General features: G+C 34.4%; 1 protein-coding gene across 2 annotated transcripts in view; it reads right to left on the bottom strand.

Moving 5' to 3' along the window:
- Positions 1 to 17,913, bottom strand: part of LOC142339385 (kinesin heavy chain-like) — a 147,624-nt gene that overhangs the window by 36,418 nt on the left and 93,293 nt on the right. The gene's annotated exons all lie outside the window — the stretch shown is intronic.

Below are 17,913 nucleotides of genomic sequence, written 5' to 3'. Positions count from 1 at the left end.
AAAGAAGCTGAGAAAAGAAGCTGAGAAAAGAAGCTGAGAAAAGAAGCTGAGAAAAGAAGCTGAGAAAAGAAAGTGAGAAAAAAAGTGAGAAAAGAAAGTGAGAAAAGAAAGTGAGGAAAGAAAGTGATAAAGAAAGTGATAAAGAAAGTGATAAAAAGAAAGTGAGAAAAGAAAGTGAGAAAAGAAAGTGAGAAAAGAAAGTGAGAAAAGAAAGTGAGAAAAGAAAGTGAGAAAAGAAAGTGAGAAATGAAAGTGAGAAGAGAAAGTGAGAAGAGAAAGTGCGAAAAGAAAGTGAAAAAAGAAAGTGAGAAAAGAAAGTGAAAAAAGAAAATGAAAAAAGAAAGTGAGAAGAGAAAGTGATAAGTGATTGAGAAAAGAAAGTGAGAAAAGAAAGTGAAAAAAGAAAGTGAGAAAAGAAGGCGAGAAAAGAAACTGAGAAAAGAAGCTGAGAAAAGAAAGTGAGAAAAGAAAGTGAGAAAAGAAAGTGAGAAAAGAAAGTGAGAAAAGAAAGCGAGAAAAGAAAGTGAGAAAAGAAGGCGAGAAAAGAAGCTGAGAAAAGAAGCTGAGAAAAGAAGCTGAGAAAAGAAGCTGAGAAAAGAAGCTGAGAAAAGAAGCTGAGAAAAGAAGCTGAGAAAAGAAAGTGAGAAAAAAAGTGAGAAAAGAAAGTGAGAAAAGAAAGTGAGGAAAGAAAGTGATAAAGAAAGTGATAAAGAAAGTGATAAAAAGAAAGTGAGAAAAGAAAGTGAGAAAAGAAAGTGAGAAAAGAAAGTGAGAAATGAAAGTGAGAAGAGAAAGTGCGAAAAGAAAGTGAAAAAAGAAAGTGAGAAAAGAAAGTGAAAAAATGAAAAAAGAAAGTGAGAAAAGAAAGTGATAAGTGATTGAGAAAAGAAAGTGAGAAAAGAAAGTGAAAAAAGAAAGTGATAAAAGAAAGTGATAAAAGAAAGTGATAAAAGAAAGTGATAAAAGAAAGTGAGAAAAGAAAGTGAGGAAAGAAAGTGAGAAAAGAAAGTGAGAAAAGAAAGTGAGAAGAGAAAGTGAGAAAAGAAAGTGAGAAAAGAAAGTGAGAAAAGAAAGTGAGAAAAGAAAGTGAGAAAAGAAAGTGAGAAAAGAAAGTGAGAAAAGAAAGTGTGAAAAGAAAGTGAGAAAATAAAGTGAGAAAAGAAAGTGAGAAAAGAAAGTGAAAAAAGTGAGAAAAGAAGTGAGGAAAGTGAGCGAAAAAGGTCTTTTTGAGAGTTGCTCATTTAGTTGATCAATCTATCTATTTCGGGGCACTTTCTTAAGGCCCTGCTCAACTTTTTGAGTTTCTTTCTGTCAGACTCTTGGTTTTTGGTTTTATAGACAGAATAATTTAATGCTGTCTGCAACCGCTCAACAGCAACCATAATTTGTTGCTCAAATTTTTCGATCTCAGCTTTAAAACATTTATTGCTGCTATCCATTTATGGGTAAAGCAGTCATTTCTGAAAATTATCTTTAACGAAGAAAAGCGAAGAACGTTTTAGCCAAGAAAAGCGAAGAAAAGTCAGGAGGATAACTGAATTCCAGGATAAGAATCTGAGACAATGAAAAAAATCCGAGCAAAACCTCACAAACCTTTAGACCAGCTCACACCTGCCCGCCCTAATTAGTTGTAATCACCAATGGATGCTTACCAAATCGTTGGCCGTCTGGGATATGCAAAAAGGAATGATAATATGTAAAAAGAACAATCAGAATTGCATTAAAGCAACTCAATGTAACGGTTAACCTCAGTTAAATGTCAACAGCTCAAGGTCTCACACCCGTGCACGCAAACACATACATACACACTAACGCGCGCGCGCAAACAGGTTCACACACAAACGCACAAGGATAAAATTCAGTGGTTGTACTCCAAGCCATGGTTAACGTCAGTAAAATTCTATCAGTTGAAGGTCACACACACACACACACACACACAAACACAGTCACATAGACGTAAGTGGTCAAGTTAAAAGAACGTTCGAAAACAAATAACGTTCGAAAGTTTGAAAAGCAAGCAATAGTTCGAAAACAAATCAAACGTTCGAATACGAATTGAGCGTCCCACAAAAGAAAAGAGCAAAATGTCATTTGAATGCCTACGTGCACACACACACACGCACACACACACACACACGCACACACTTACGCATGCACGCGCACGGACACACGCACGCACACACATAAAACCAAGTCACAGAAGACGCTGCATGTTTAAGGACCGTTAATACATGTGAAGAATGGCGCTTAAACATGATGGCATAGGATGCATGCATTACGCTAGGCTGCATGTTTAAGGGCCTCTAAAACATATAAAGATAGGCGCTTAAACATGGTGGTATAGAAATCGAGTTAGAAAGTAAGAACAGAAAGTGAGAAAAGAAAGTGAGAAAAGAAAGTGAGAAAAGAAAGTGATAAAAGTGATTGAGAAAAGAAAGTGAGAAAAGAGAGTGAGAAAAGAAAGTGAGAAAAGAAAAGTGAGAAAAAAGTGAGAAAAGAAAGTGAGAAAAGAAAATGAGAAAAGAAAGTGAGAAAAGAAAGTGAGAAAAAAAGGGAGAAAAGAAAGTGAGAAAAAAATGAGAAATGAAAAAAAGAAATGAAAAAGAGAAAAGAAAATGAGGAAAGAAAAAGAGAAAAGAAAAAGAGAAAAGAAAGTGAGGAAAAAAGTGAGGAAAAAAAGTGAGAAAAGAAAGTGAGAAAAGAAAGTGAGAAAAGAAAGCGAGAAAAGAAAGTGAGAAAAGAAAGTGAGAAAAAAGGGAGGAAAAAATGAGAAAAGAAAATGAGAAAAGAAAATGAGAAAAGAAAGTGAGAAAAAAAGTGAGAAAAAAAGTGAGAAAAGAAAGTGAGAAAAGAGAGTGAGAAAATAAAGTGAGAAAAGAAAGTCAGAAAAGAAAGTGAGAAAAGAAAGCGAGAAAAGAAAGTGAGAAAAGAAAGTGAGAAAAAAGGGAGGAAAAAATGAGAAAAGAAAATGAGAAAAGAAAGTGAGAAAAGAAAGTGAGAAAAAAAGTGAGAAAAAAAGTGAGAAAAGAAAGTGAGAAAAGAGAGTGAGAAAATAAAGTGAGAAAAGAAAGTCAGAAAAGAAAATGAGAAAAGAAAGTGAGAAAAGTGCGAAAAAAAGTGAGAAAAGAAAGTGAGAAAAAAAGTGAGAAAAGTAAGTGAGAAAAAAAAGTGAGAAAAAAAGTGAGAAAAGTAAGTGAGAAAAAAAGTGAAAACAAGTGAGAAAAGAAAGTGAGAAAAAAAAGTGAGAAAAGAGAGTGAGAAAAGAAAGTGAGAAAAGAAAGTGAGAAAAAAAGTGAGAAAAGAAAGTGAGAAAAGAAAGTGAGAAAAGAAAGTGAGAAAAGAAAGTGAGAAAGAAAGTGAGAAAAAAAGTGAGAAAAAAAAGTGAGAAAAGAAAGTGAGAAAAGAAAGTGAGAAAAAAAGTGAGAAAAAAAGTGAGAAAAGTAAGTGAGAAAAAAAAGTGAAAAAAAGTGAGAAAAGAAAGTGAGAAAAGAAAGTGAGAAAAGAAAGTGAGAAAAGAGAGTGAGAAAAGAAAGTGAGAAAACAAAGTGAGAAAGAAAATGAGAAAAGAAAATGAGAAAAGAAAGTGAGAAATAAAAAGTGAGAAAAGAAAGTGAGAAACGAAAGTGAGAAAAGAAAGTGAGAAAAGAAAATGAGAAAAGAAAGTGAGAAAAGAGAAAAGAAAGTGAGAAAAGAAAGTCAGAAAAGAAAGTGGGAAAAGAAAGTGAGAAAAGTGCGAAAACAGTGACAAAAAAAGTGTGAAAAGTGAGAAAAAAAGTGAGAAAAAAAGTGAGAAAAGAAGGTGAGAAAAGAAAGTGAGAAAAGAAAGTGAGCAAAGAGAGTGAGAAACGAAAGTGAGAAAAGAATGTCAGAAAAGAATGTCAGAAAAAAAAGTGACACAAGAAAGTGAGAAAAGTGCGAAAAAAAGAGAGAAAAGAAAGTGAGAAAAAAAGTGAGATAAAAAAGTGAGAAAAAAACTGAGAAAAGAAAATGAGAAAAGAAAGTGAGAAAAAAAAGGGAAAAGAAAGTGAGAAAAGAAAGTGATGAAAGTGAGTGAGAAAAGAAAGTGAGAAAAGTGAGAAAAGAAAAAGAGAAAAGAAAGTGAGAAAAGAAAGTGAGAAAAGAAAGTGAGAAAAGAAAATGAGAAAAGAAAGTTAGAAAAGTGAGAAAAGAAAAAGAGAAAAGAAAGTGAGAAAAGAAAGTGAGAAAAGAAAGTGAGAAAAGAAAGTGAGAAAAAAGTTAGAAGTGAGAAAAGAAAAAGAGAAAAGAAAGTGAGAAAAGAAAGTGAGAAAAGAAAGTGAGAAAAGAAAGTGAGAAAAGAAAGTGAGAGAAGAAAGTGAGAAAAAAGGGAGGAAAAAATGAGAAAAGAAAATGAGAAAAGAAAGTGAGAAAAGAGAGAAAAGAAAGTGAGAAAAGAAAGTGAGAAAAGAAAGTGATAAAAATGAGTGAGAAAAGAAAGTGAGAAAAGTGAGAAAAAAAGGGAGAAAAGAAAGTGAGAAAAGAAAGTGACAAAAGATAGTGAGAAAAGTGAGAAAAAAAGGGAGAAAAGAAAGTGTGAAAAGAAAGTGACAAAAGAAAGTGAGAAAAGAAAGTGAGAAAAGAAAGTGAGAAAAGAAAGTGAGAAACGAAAGTGAGAAAAGAAAGTGAGAAAAGAAAGTGAGAAAAAAGGGAGGAAAAATGAGAAAAGAAAGTGAGAAAAGAAAGTGAGAAAAGAAAGTGAGAAAAGAAAGTGAGAAAAGAAAGTGAGAAAAGAAAGTGAGAAAAGAAAGTGAGAAAAGAAAGTGAGAAAAGAAAGTGAGAAAAGAAAGTGAGAAAAGAAAGTGAGAAAAGAAAGTGAGAAAATAAAGTGAGAAAAGAAAGAGAGAAAGTGAGAGAAGAAAGTGAGAAAAGAAAGTGAGAAAAGTAAGTGAGAAAAGAAAGTGAGAAAAGAAAGTGAGAAACGAAAGTGAGAAAAGAAAGTGAGAAAAGAAAGTGAGAAAAAAGGGAGGAAAAAATGAGAAAAGAAAGTGAGAAAAGAAAGTGAGAAAAGAAAGTGAGAAAAAAAGTGAGAAAAGTAAGTGAGAAAAAAAAGTGAGAGAAGAAAGTGAGAGAAGAAAGTGAGAAAAGAAAGTGAGAAAAGAAAGTGAGAAAAAAAGTGAGAAAAAAAGTGAGAAAAGAAAGTGAGAAAAGAGAGTGAGAAAAGAGAGTGAGAAAAGAAAGTGAGAAAAGAAAGTAAGAAAAGAAAGTGAGAAAACAAAGTGAGAAAAGAAAGTGAGAAAAGAAGGTGAGAAAAGAAAGTGAGAAAAGAAAGTGAGAAAAAAAGAGAGAAAGTGAGAGAAGAAAGTGAGAAAAAAAAGTGAGAAAAGTGCGAAAAAAAGTTAAAGTGAGAAAAAAGTGAGAAAAGTAAGTGAGAAAAAAAGTGAGAAAAAAAGTGAGAAAAGAAAGTGAGAAAAGAAAGTGAGAAAAGAAAGTGAGAAAAGAAAGCGAGAAAAGAAAGTGAGAAAAGAAAGTGAGAAAAGAGTGAGAAAAGAAAGTGAGAAAAGAAAGTGAGAAAAGAAAGTGAGAAAAGAGTGAGAAAAGAAAGTGAGAAAAGAAAGTGAGAAAAGAAAGTGAGAAAAGAAAGAGAAAAAGGGAGGAAAAAATGAGAAAACAAAACGAGAAAAGAAAGTGAGAAAAGAGAGAAAAGAAAGTGAGAAAAAAAGTGAGAAAAGAAAGTGACAAAAGAGAGTGAGAAAAGAAAGTGAGAAAAGAAAAAGAGAAAAGAAAGTGAGAAAAGAAAGTGAGAAAAGAAAGTGAGAAAAGAAAGTGAGAAAAGAAAGAGAAAAAAGGGAGGAAAAAATGAGAAAACAAAACGAGAAAAGAAAGTGAGAAAAGAGAGAAAAGAAAGTGAGAAAAAAAGTGAGAAAAGAAAGTGAGAAAAGAGAGTGAGAAAAGAAAGTGAGAAAAGAAAAAGAGAAAAGAAAGTGAGAAAAGAAAGTGAGAAAAGAAAGTGAGAAAAGAAAGTGAGAAAAGAAAGAGAAAAAAGGGAGGAAAAAATGAGAAAACAAAACGAGAAAAGAAAGTGAGAAAAGAGAGAAAAGAAAGTGAGAAAAAAAGTGAGAAAAGAAAGTGAGAAAAGAGAGTGAGAAAAGAAAGTGAGAAAAGAAAAAGAGAAAAGAGAGTGAGAAAAGAAAGTGAGAAAAGAAAGTGAGAAAAGAAAGTGAGAAAACAAAGTGAGAAAGAAAATGAGAAAAGAAAATGAGAAAAGAAAGTGAGAAAAGAAAGTGAGAAAAGAAAGTGAGAAACGAAAGTGAGAAAAGAAAGTGAGAAAAGAGAAAAGAAAGTGAGAAAAGAAAGTCAGAAAAGAAAGTGGGAAAAGAAAGTGAGAAAAGTGCGAAAAAAGTGAGAAAAAAAGTGAGAAAAGTAAGTGAAAAAAAAGTGAGAAAAAAAGTGAGAAAAGAAAGTGAGAAAAGAAAATGAGAAAAGAAAGTGAGCAAAGAGAGTGAGAAAAGAAAGTGAGAAAAGAATGTCAGAAAAGAATGTCAGAAAAAAAAGTGACACAAGAATGTGAGAAAAGTGCGAAAAAAAGTGAGAAAAGAAAGTGAGAAAAAAAGTGAGATAAAAAAGTGAGAAAAAAAGTGAGAAAAGAAAATGAGAAAAGAAAGTGAGAAAAAAAAAGAGAAAAGAAAGTGAGAAAAGAAAGTGATGAAAGTGAGTGAGAAAAGAAAGTGAGAAAAGAAAGTGAGAAAAGAAAATGAGAAAAGAAAGTTAGAAAAGTGAGAAAAGAAAAAGAGAAAAGAAAGTGAGAAAAGAAAGTGAGAAAAGAAAGTGAGAAAAGAAAGTGAGAAAAAAAGTTAGAAAAGTGAGAAAAGAAAAAGAGAAAAGAAAGTGAGAAAAGAAAGTGAGAAAAGAAAGTGAGAAAAGAAAGTGAGAAAAGAAAGTGAGAGAAGAAAGTGAGAAAAAAGGGAGGAAGAAATGAGAAAAGAAAATGAGAAAAGAAAGTGAGAAAAGAAAGTGAGAAAAGAAAGTGAGAAAAGAAAGTGACAAAAGATAGTGAGAAAAGTGAGAAAAAAAGGGAGAAAAGAAAGTGTGAAAAGAAAGTGACAAAAGAAAGTGAGAAAAGAAAGTGAGAAAAGAAAGTGAGAAACGAAAGTGAGAAAAGAAAGTGAGAAAAAAGGGAGGAAAAAATGAGAAAAGAAAGTGAGAAAAGAAAGTGAGAAAAGAAAGTGAGAAAAGAAAGTGAGAAAAGAAAGTGAGAAAAGAAAGTGAGAAAAGAAAGTGAGAAAGTGAGAGAAGAAAGTGAGAAAAGAAAGTGAGAAAAGTAAGTGAGAAAAGAAAGTGAGAAAAGAAAGTGAGAAACGAAAGTGAGAAAAGAAAGTGAGAAAAGAAAGTGAGAAAAAAGGGAGGAAAAAATGAGAAAAGAAAGTGAGAAAAGAAAGTTAGAAAAGAAAGTGAGAAAAGTAAGTGAGAAAAAAAGTGAGAAAAAAGTGAGAGAAGAAAGTGAGAAAAGAAAGTGAGAAAAGAAAGTGAGAAAAAAAGTGAGAAAAAAAGTGAGAAAAGAAAGTGAGAAAAGAAAGTGAGAAAAGAAAGTGATAAAAGTGAGTGAGACAAGAAAGTGAGAAAAGAAATTGAGAAAAGAAAGTGAGAAAAGTGAGAAGAAAAGGGAGAAAAGAAAGTGAGAGAAGAAAGTGAGAAAAAAGTGAGAAAAGTGCGAAAGTTAAAGTGAGAAAAAAGTGAGAAAAGTAAGTGAGAAAAAAAAGTGAGAAAAGAAAGTGAGAAAAGAAAGTGAGAAAAAAGATGAGAAAAGAAAGTGAGAAAAGAAAGAAAAGAAAGTGAGAAAAGAAAGTGAGAAAAGAAAGAGAAAAAAGGGAGGAAAAAATGAGAAAACAAAACGAGAAAAGAAAGTGAGAAAAGAGAGAAAAGAAAGTGAGAAAAGAAAGTAAGAAAAGAAAGTGAGAAAACAAAGTGAGAAAAGAAAGTGAGAAAAGAAAGTGAGAAAAGAAAGTGAAAAAAAAGTGAGAAAAGAAAGTGAGAAAAGAAAGTGAGAAAAGAAAGTGATAAAAGTGAGTGAGACAAGAAAGTGAGAAAAGAAATTGAGAAAAGAAAGTGAGAAAAGTGAGAAAAAAAGGGAGAAAAGAAAGTGAGAGAAGAAAGTGAGAAAAAAAGTGAGAAAAGTGCGAAAGTTAAAGTGAGAAAAAAGTGAGAAAAGTAAGTGAGAAAAAAAAGTGAGAAAAGAAAGTGAGAAAAGAAAGTGAGAAAAGAAAGTGAGAAAAAAGAGTGAGAAAAGAAAGTGAGAAAAGAAAGAAAAGAAAGTGAGAAAAGAAAGTGAGAAAAGAAAGAGAAAAAAGGGAGGAAAAAATGAGAAAACAAAACGAGAAAAGAAAGTGAGAAAAGAGAGAAAAGAAAGTGAGAAAAAAAGTGAGAAAAGAAAGTGAGAAAAGAGAGTGAGAAAAGAAAGTGAGAAAAGAAAGTGAGAAAAGAAAGTGAGAAAAGAAAGTGAGAAAAAAGTGAGAAAAGAAAGTGAGAAAAGAAAGTGAGAAAAAGGGAGGAAAAAATGAGAAAATAAAACGAGAAAAGAAAGTGAGAAAAGAGAGAAAAGAAAGTGAGAAAAGAAAGTGATAAAAGTGAGTGAGACAAGAAAGTGAGAAAAGAAATTGAGAAAAGAAAGTGAGAAAAGTGAGAAAAAAAGGGAGAAAAGAAAGTGAGAAAAGAAAGTGAGAAAAGAAAGTGAGAAAAGAAAGTGAGAAAAGAAAGTGAGAAAAGAAAGTGAGAAAAGAAAGTGAGAAAAGAAAGTGAGAAAAAAGGGAGGAAAAAATGAGAAAAGAAAGTGAGAAAAGAGAGAAAAGAAAGTGAGGAAAGAAAGTGAGAAAAGAAAGTGAGAAAAGAAAGTGAGAAAAAAAGAGAAAAGAAAGTGAGAAAAGAAAGTGATAAAAGTGAGTGAGAAAAGAAAGTGAGAAAGGAAAGAGAGAAAGTGAGAGAAGAAAGTGAGAAAAGTAAGTGGAAAAGTGCGAAAAAAAGTGAGAAAAGAAAGTGAAAAAAGAAAGTGAGAAAAAAAAGTGAGAAAAGTAATTGAGAAAAAAAAGTGAGGAAAAAAAGTGAGAAAAGAAAGTGAGAAAAGAAAGTGAGAAAAAAGTGAGAAAAGAAAGTGAGAAAAGAGAGTGAGAAAAGAAAGTGAGAAAAGAAAGTAAGAAAAGAAAGTGAGAAAAGAAAGTGAGAAAGAAAGTGAGAAAAGAAAGTGAGAAAAGAAAGTGAGAAAAGAAAGTGAGAAAAGAAAGTGAGAGGAGAAAAAGAGAAAAAAAAGAGAAAAGGAAGCGAGAAAAGAAAGTGAGACAAGACAGTGAGAAAAGAAAGTGAGAAAAGAAAGTGAGAAAAGAACGTGAGAAAAAAAAGTGAGCAGAGAAAGTGAGAAGATAAACTGAGAAAAGAAAGTGAGAAGAGAAAGTGAGAAAAGAAAGTGAGAAAAGAAAAAGAAAGTTGGGAAAGTGAGCAAAAGAAGGTCTTTTTGATAGTTGCTCTCAATCTATCTATTTCGGGGCACTTTCTTAAGGCCCTGCTCAAGTTTCTTTCTTTCAGACTCTTGGCTTTTCGTTTTATAGACAGAATAATTTAATGCCGTCTGCAACCGCTCAACAGCTTTAAAGCTTTGCTGCAGTCCTTTTATTGGTAAAGCAGTCATTTCTGAAAGTTATCTTTAACGAAGAAAAGCGAAGAACGTTTTAGCCAAGAAAAGCGAAGAAAAGTCAGGAGGATAACTGAATTCCAGGATAAGAGTCTGTGAAAATGAAAAAAAATCTGAGCAAAACCTCACAAACCTTTAGACCAGTTCAGACCTGCCCGCCCTAATTAATTTTAATCACCAATGGATGCTTACAAAATCGTTGGCCATCTGGGATATGCAAAAAGGAATGATAATATGTAAAAATAACAATCGGTATTGCATTAAAGCAACTCAATGTAACGGTTAACCTCAGTTAAATGTCAACAGCGCAAGGTCTCACACGCGTGCACGCAAACACACATACATACACACACACACGCGCGCAAACAGGTTCACACACGAACGCACAAGGATAAAATTCAGCGGTTGTACTCCAAGCCATGGTTAACACCAGTTAAATTTTATCAGTTGAAGGTCACAAACACAGACACACAAACACAGTCACATAGACGTAAGCGGTCAAGTCAAAAGAACGTTCGAAAACAAATCGAACGTTTGAAAAGCAAGCAAACGTTCGAAAACTAATCAAACTTTCGAAAACGAATTGAACGTCCCAAAACCGAAAAGAGCAAAATGGTCATTTGAATGCCTACGTGCACACACACGCACACACACACCAACCCACCCACACGCACACACACGCACACACACATACGCATGCACGCTCACGGACACACGCACGCACACATATAAAACCAAGTCACAGAACACGCTGCATGTTTAAGGACAGTTAAAACATGTGAAGATTGGCTCTTAAACATGGTGGTATAGGATGCATGCATTACGCTAGGCTGCATGTTTAAGGGACGCTAACACATGTGAAGATAGGCGCTTAAACATGGTGGTATAGCATTCGAGTTAGAATTAATATATAGATATAGATAGATTTATTCTCGGAAAAATTTATTCTTTCAAAAAGATAATGAAGAGACCGAAAAATTCGGTTTTTACTAATCGCTAAGATGTTAAAAAATTGTTTGTCTTATTGCTAGTTCTTTTTATCAATTACCTTCATATAGAGTGGCATACACTCAGTTGACCTCATCTTCTCATCTAAGTAAGCGAGTGAGGCAAGTCACGTGGGACCAAATGCTTAAGACGCGAATGAATAAAGAGCAAAAAAACAATGTCACGCACGCAATTCAGTCAAAAGTGAATTAACGAACAAACAAAAAGCAGATTTCAAGTGAGCGTGACGTCATTTGTTCGTCAAAATAATTTAAACATAACCGACTAAACGTCGGAAGAAATGCTCTCGAAAGACTAGCGGGAGCTCTAATCAATTGCAGCCTGCTTCAGTCGGGGGGGGGGGAGGGGGGAGGAGCCTAAATTGGACTAAGAAGTTCAATAGTGGGCTTCAAATAACTACATTAGAGGTTAACATAGAGCACTATTAAGATTTAAAGTAAAAAATGGCACCAGTTTCGGAGCAAAAGTCACTCGAGAAGTCAAAATTGTCAAGCGAAAATTTTGCATAAAAAACACACGTTTTCAATAATTGCTATGCACTTCGTTCAAGAGCAATTAAAAACATAAGGACAAGAACCACAATTCAAAGAACTTAATTGATTAAACACAAACTCGACTACAATTCAATGAAATTTCATTGACCAAACACAAACTAGACATACAAGTGACAACGAACTGAATTGGAAAAGCTCCTGGAAGAAAACCCTATCAAAAAATCTGCAAAGGTAAAGCAAAACAAAAAGAAATAGGAACGCCATAATAACCGGCTGAGAAGCTGGGGCCGGCTATTAACAAAAATGATAAAATTCGACAACTGAAAATTGCAAAATAATTGCTAATTTGTCTAATGTTCTTACCGTTAAGATTTCAAAGTAAAACATAAACCGACAAATGACGGAAGAATTGCTCTCGAACGACACGCGAGGCAATTTAATTCAGGGGCTGTAGCCTAGATCAATTTTTCTTTATGGGTGCAAAAAACCTGTCCCCGCTGGGACTCGAACCACTGACCTCCAGATCCACAGCCACAACCCCTACCCACTGCGCTAGAGATCACCAAAATCTCAAATTCTGCAACCGATTTTACATTAGCTTTACTTCAGAGCAATAGAGATCACTCAAATATGAAGAACAAAAGCGCGAAAAAGTCACTGGAGAATTCAAAGAATGTTCTAGAAGAAAAGCTCAAAATTGTCAAGCGAAAAATTTGCATAAAAAAGAGACATACGTTTACAATAATATCTATGAACTTCGTTCAAGAGCAATTACAAACTGCGAAAAAGAATAACTGCACTATTCGAGGTTCAAAAATCCGCAAAATGAGCTTTTCTCCTTAAATTTAGGCTTTCCGAGCAACTTCCTTAGCTCAGGCACTCTTATGAAACTTAGTGCCCACTGATGTATAGCAGCTCATCCGGAACTTCAAAGAAAAGTCATTTAAAAAATGTCAAATCTTACAAAATACAGAGTACCAATACTTTCCAATATCCTTGCTTTGTGAAAAAAGTCGGTGCCGCACTAATAGATAGCTGAGAAGACGAGGGTGGCTATTGACAACGACACAAATCATTGCTGAACGATTGGCCGAGAACGGGACTAGTAACATAAATGTTATGATGTTATAAACTGTTAATTAAAACTCGACGCGATGGTTCATTTTCCAGCAAACAATTAATACTTATGAGTTTTCCCCAAAAAAATGGTTCACTCAAAACATTTTGAACAAAATCGAACTTTACATGTTCCTGAACCTCACTGGGTGGAATTTTCAACAATTTCACAGTGGAAACATTTTTTAAAATGAAGTTTTTGCACTCTTGACTCTGTAACGGCGAAAACCAATGACAGCGCGCACATTAATTTCCAGAGTTAGGTAGATAGGACTAGGAAAATATACGACAACGAAAGAACACAAACTACTTTCGTCACAGGAACTGCTCTGAAGCAACAGGCGATAGGGTTGTCTCTCGAACAGGTGTTGAGTATGTTTGCAGCTAGCTTAGGCTTAGTGAAAACTCAGAAGTCAAACGTGAAAATCGTGACTTATGTAAAACGAAAAACGTGATCAAAAGCAAAAGCGAATTAATAAAACGTAGCAGGACGTACAATTCAAAGAATTTTCATTGACTAAACAGAAAACTAGGACAAGATCGGACTATAATATACGACAACGAAAGAACACAAACTACTTTCGTCACAGGAACTGCTCTGAAGCAACAGGCGATAGGGTTGTCTCTCGAACAGGTGTTGAGTATGTTTGCAGCTAGCTTAGGCTTAGTGAGGCAGGCCGCAAACGGTGAAAGGGAGGAGCAAAAATCAAAATCAAATTGCCGCATGTAAACAAAAAACTACAATCGAGAAACCGAATTTTTATTCAAACACGTTTTCTAACTCTACGTTTGAGTTGGCGTGAACAAAAATCATATAGCAAGCTTTTTCGCTTCTAATTCCTGTTTCGGCGTGAGCAAAATCATCACTACAATTTGACTAAAAAATCATGAAAATGTGTGAATAGATCTTTAAAAAAAAGACAGCGCCCCAATACACGTCAAATCCTTTGAATTTCAAAAAACCAGGAGAAGGCCAAAAGACAGGAGAAGGCCAGCTATCGCTTTGTGGCTATAACAGAACTTTATCATCAAAGTTTCAAACAATTTTAGCATTTATGTAGCTTTGACTTTAAACAATAATCAAATTCACAGCAGCAGATCAGTTCTCATAGTAACGCAGACACAATCAGAAAGCATGCATTTTGTGTTCTTTGAATGTGAAAATTGAATTTAAAAACTCCTCTTGACACCAGCACTCCATAGAATTCTTAACAACACTAGTTGATGTTTTGTTTTCAAGAAGAAATGTAAACATAGCCAGCAGATTTCCGGAAAATAGCCGCCGCCGACAAGTGCAGTTTCAGTTAGATTCTTAAACTATACTTAATTCAGCTTCTAAACTGATAGCTAATAAGCTTAATACCGACATCAGCTAGCAAACACTAATGAACTTTGATAAACTAATTCTCAATGACTTAATAAACGGGCTTTATCGGTTTATCCGGTCACTTTTGGTTTTACTTTTTTGACGTCGACCGTATTCGCTATATTGCGTAATTCAATGCATGAAAGAAATTAAAATCCATTCAGTTGAAAAAGTGAGTGAAGTAACTCAGAAGTCAAACGTGAAAATCGTGACTTATGTAAAACGAAAAACGTGATCAAAAGCAAAAGCGAATTACTAAAACGTAGCAGGACGTACAATTCAAAGAATTTTCATTGACTAAACAGAAAACTAGGACAAGAACGGACTATAATATACGACAACGAAAGAACAAACTACTTTCGTCACAGGAACTGCTCTGAAGCAACAGGCGATAGGGTTGTCTCTCGAACAGGTGTTGAGTATGTTTGCAGCTAGCTTAGGCTTAGTGAGGCAGGCCGCAAACGGTGAAAGGGAGGAGCAAAAATCAAAATCAAATTGCCGCATGTAAACAAAAAACTACAATCGAGAAACCGAATTTTTATTCAAACACGTTTTCTAACTCTACGTTTGAGTTGGCGTGAACAAAAATCATATAGCAAGCTTTTTCGCTTCTAATTCCTGTTTCGGCGTGAGCAAAATCATCACTACAATTTGACTAAAAAATCATGAAAATGTGTGAATAGATCTTTAAAAAAAAGACAGCGCCCCAATACACGTCAAATCCTTTGAATTTCAAAAAACCAGATGAAGGCCAAAAGACAGGAGAAGGCCAGCTATCGCTTTGTGGCTATAACAGAACTTTATCATCAAAGTTTCAAGCAATTTTAACATTTATGTAGCTTTGACTTTAAACAATAATCAAATTCACAGCAGCAGATCAGTTCTCATAGTAACGCAGACACAATCAGAAAGCATGCATTTTGTGTTCTTTGAATGTGAAAATTGAATTTAAAAACTCCTCTTGACACCAGCACTCCATAGAATTCTTAACAACACTAGTTGATGTTTTGTTTTCAAGAAGAAATGTAAACATAGCCAGCAGATTTCCGGAAAATAGCCGCCGCCGACAAGTGCAGTTTCAGTTAGATTCTTAAACTATACTTAATTCAGCTTCTAAACTGATAGCTAATAAGCTTAATACCGACATCAGCTAGCAAACACTAATGAACTTTGATAAACTAATTCTCAATGACTTAATAAACGGGCTTTATCGGTTTATCCGGTCACTTCTGGTTTTACTTTTTTGACGTCGACCGTATTCGCTATATTGCGTAATTCAATGCATGAAAGAAATTAAAATCCATTCAGTTGAAAAAGTGAGTGAAGTAACTCAGAAGTCAAACGTGAAAATCGTGACTTATGTAAAACGAAAAACGTGATCAAAAGCAAAAGCGAATTAATAAAACGTAGCAGGACGTACAATTCAAAGAATTTTCATTGACTAAACAGAAAACTAGGACAAGAACGGACTATAATATACGACAACGAAAGAACACAAACTACTTTCGTCACAGGAACTGCTCTGAAGCAACAGGCGATAGGGTTGTCTCTCGAACAGGTGTTGAGTATGTTTGCAGCTAGCTTAGGCTTAGTGAGGCAGGCCGCAAACGGTGAAAGGGAGGAGCAAAAATCAAAATCAAATTGCCGCATGTAAACAAAAAACTACAATCGAGAAACCGAATTTTTAATCAAACACGTTTTCTAACTCTACGTTTGAGTTGGCGTGAACAAAAATCATATAGCAAGCTTTTTCGCTTCTAATTCCTGTTTCGGCGTGAGCAAAATCATCACTATAATTTGACTAAAAAATCATGAAAATGTGTGAATAGATCTTTAAAAAAAAGACAGCGCCCCAATACACGTCAAATCCTTTGAATTTCAAAAAACCAGGAGAAGGCCAAAAGACAGGAGAAGGCCAGCTATCGCTTTGTGGCTATAACAGAACTTTATCATCAAAGTTTCAAACAATTTTAGCATTTATGTAGCTTTGACTTTAAACAATAATCAAATTCACAGCAGCAGATCAGTTCTCATAGTAACGCAGACACAATCAGAAAGCATGCATTTTGTGTTCTTTGAATGTGAAAATTGAATTTAAAAACTCCTCTTGACACCAGCACTCCATAGAATTCTTAACGACACTAGTTGATGTTTTGTTTTCAAGAAGAAATGTAAACATAGCCAGCAGATTTCCGGAAAATAGCCGCCGCCGACAAGTGCAGTTTCAGTTAGATTCTTAAACTATACTTAATTCAGCTTCTAAACTGATAGCTAATAAGCTTAATACCGACATCAGCTAGCAAACACTAATGAACTTTGATAAACTAATTCTCAATGACTTAATAAACGGGCTTTATCGGCTTATCCGGTCACTTTTGGTTTTACTTTTTTGACGTCGACCGTATTCGCTATATTGCGTAATTCAATGCATGAAAGAAATTAAAATCCATTCAGTTGAAAAAGTGAGTGAAGTAACTCAGAAGTCAAACGTGAAAATCGTGACTTATGTAAAACGAAAAACGTGATCAAAAGCAAAAGCGAATTAATAAAACGTAGCAGGACGTACAATTCAAAGAATTTTCATTGACTAAACAGAAAACTAGGACAAGAACGGACTATAATAAACGACAACGAAAGAACACAAACTACTTTCGTCACAGGAACTGCTCTGAAGCAACAGGCGATAGGGTTGTCTCTCGAACAGGTGTTGAGTATGTTTGCAGCTAGCTTAGGCTTAGTGAGGCAGGCCGCAAACGGTGAAAGGGAGGAGCAAAAATCAAAATCAAATTGCCGCATGTAAACAAAAAACTACAATCGAGAAACCGAATTTTTAATCAAACACGTTTTCTAACTCTACGTTTGAGTTGGCGTGAACAAAAATCATATAGCAAGCTTTTTCGCTTCTAATTCCTGTTTCGGCGTGAGCAAAATCATCACTATAATTTGACTAAAAAATCATGAAAATGTGTGAATAGATCTTTAAGAAAAAGACAGCGCCCCAATACACGTCAAATCCTTTGAATTTCAAAAAACCAGGAGAAGGCCAAAAGACAGGAGAAGGCCAGCTATCGCTTTGTGGCTATAACAGAACTTTATCATCAAAGTTTCAAACAATTTTAGCATTTATGTAGCTTTGACTTTAAACAATAATCAAATTCACAGCAGCAGATCAGTTCTCATAGTAACGCAGACACAATCAGAAAGCATGCATTTTGTGTTCTTTGAATGTGAAAATTGAATTTAAAAACTCCTCTTGACACCAGCACTCCATAGAATTCTTAACGACACTAGTTGATGTCCTGTTTTCAAGAAGAAATGTAAACATAGCCAGCAGATTTCCGGAAAATAGCCGCCGCCGACAAGTGCAGTTTCAGTTAGATTCTTAAACTATACTTAATTCAGCTTCTAAACTGATAGCTAATAAGCTTAATACCGACATCAGCTAGCAAACACTAATGAACTTTGATAAACTAATTCTCAATGACTTAATAAACGGGCTTTATCGGCTTATCCGGTCACTTTTGGTTTTACTTTTTTGACGTCGACCGTATTCGCTATATTGCGTAATTCAATGCATGAAAGAAATTAAAATCCATTCAGTTGAAAAAGTGAGTGAAGTAACTCAGAAGTCAAACGTGAAAATCGTGACTTATGTAAAACGAAAAACGTGATCAAAAGCAAAAGCGAATTAATAAAACGTAGCAGGACGTACAATTCAAAGAATTTTCATTGACTAAACAGAAAACTAGGACAAGAACGGACTATAATATACGACAACGAAAGAACACAAACTACTTTCGTCACAGGAACTGCTCTGAAGCAACAGGCGATAGGGTTGTCTCTCGAACAGGTGTTGAGTATGTTTGCAGCTAGCTTAGGCTTAGTGAGGCAGGCCGCAAACGGTGAAAGGGAGGAGCAAAAATCAAAATCAAATTGCCGCATGTAAACAAAAAACTACAATCGAGAAACCGAATTTTTAATCAAACACGTTTTCTAACTCTACGTTTGAGTTGGCGTGAACAAAAATCATATAGCAAGCTTTTTCGCTTCTAATTCCTGTTTCGGCGTGAGCAAAATCATCACTATAATTTGACTAAAAAATCATGAAAATGTGTGAATAGATCTTTAAAAAAAAGACAGCGCCCCAATACACGTCAAATCCTTTGAATTTCAAAAAACCAGGAGAAGGCCAAAAGACAGGAGAAGGCCAGCTATCGCTTTGTGGCTATAACAGAACTTTATCATCAAAGTTTCAAACAATTTTAGCATTTATGTAGCTTTGACTTTAAACAATA

This window comes from Convolutriloba macropyga, chromosome 5 (genome assembly GCF_964194025.1).
Source record: "Convolutriloba macropyga chromosome 5, txConMacr16.3, whole genome shotgun sequence".
Classification (NCBI taxonomy): domain Eukaryota; kingdom Metazoa; phylum Xenacoelomorpha; order Acoela; family Convolutidae; genus Convolutriloba; species Convolutriloba macropyga.
Note: the sequence above shows the minus strand (reverse complement) of the source record. Positions and strands in the feature narration are given on the sequence as shown.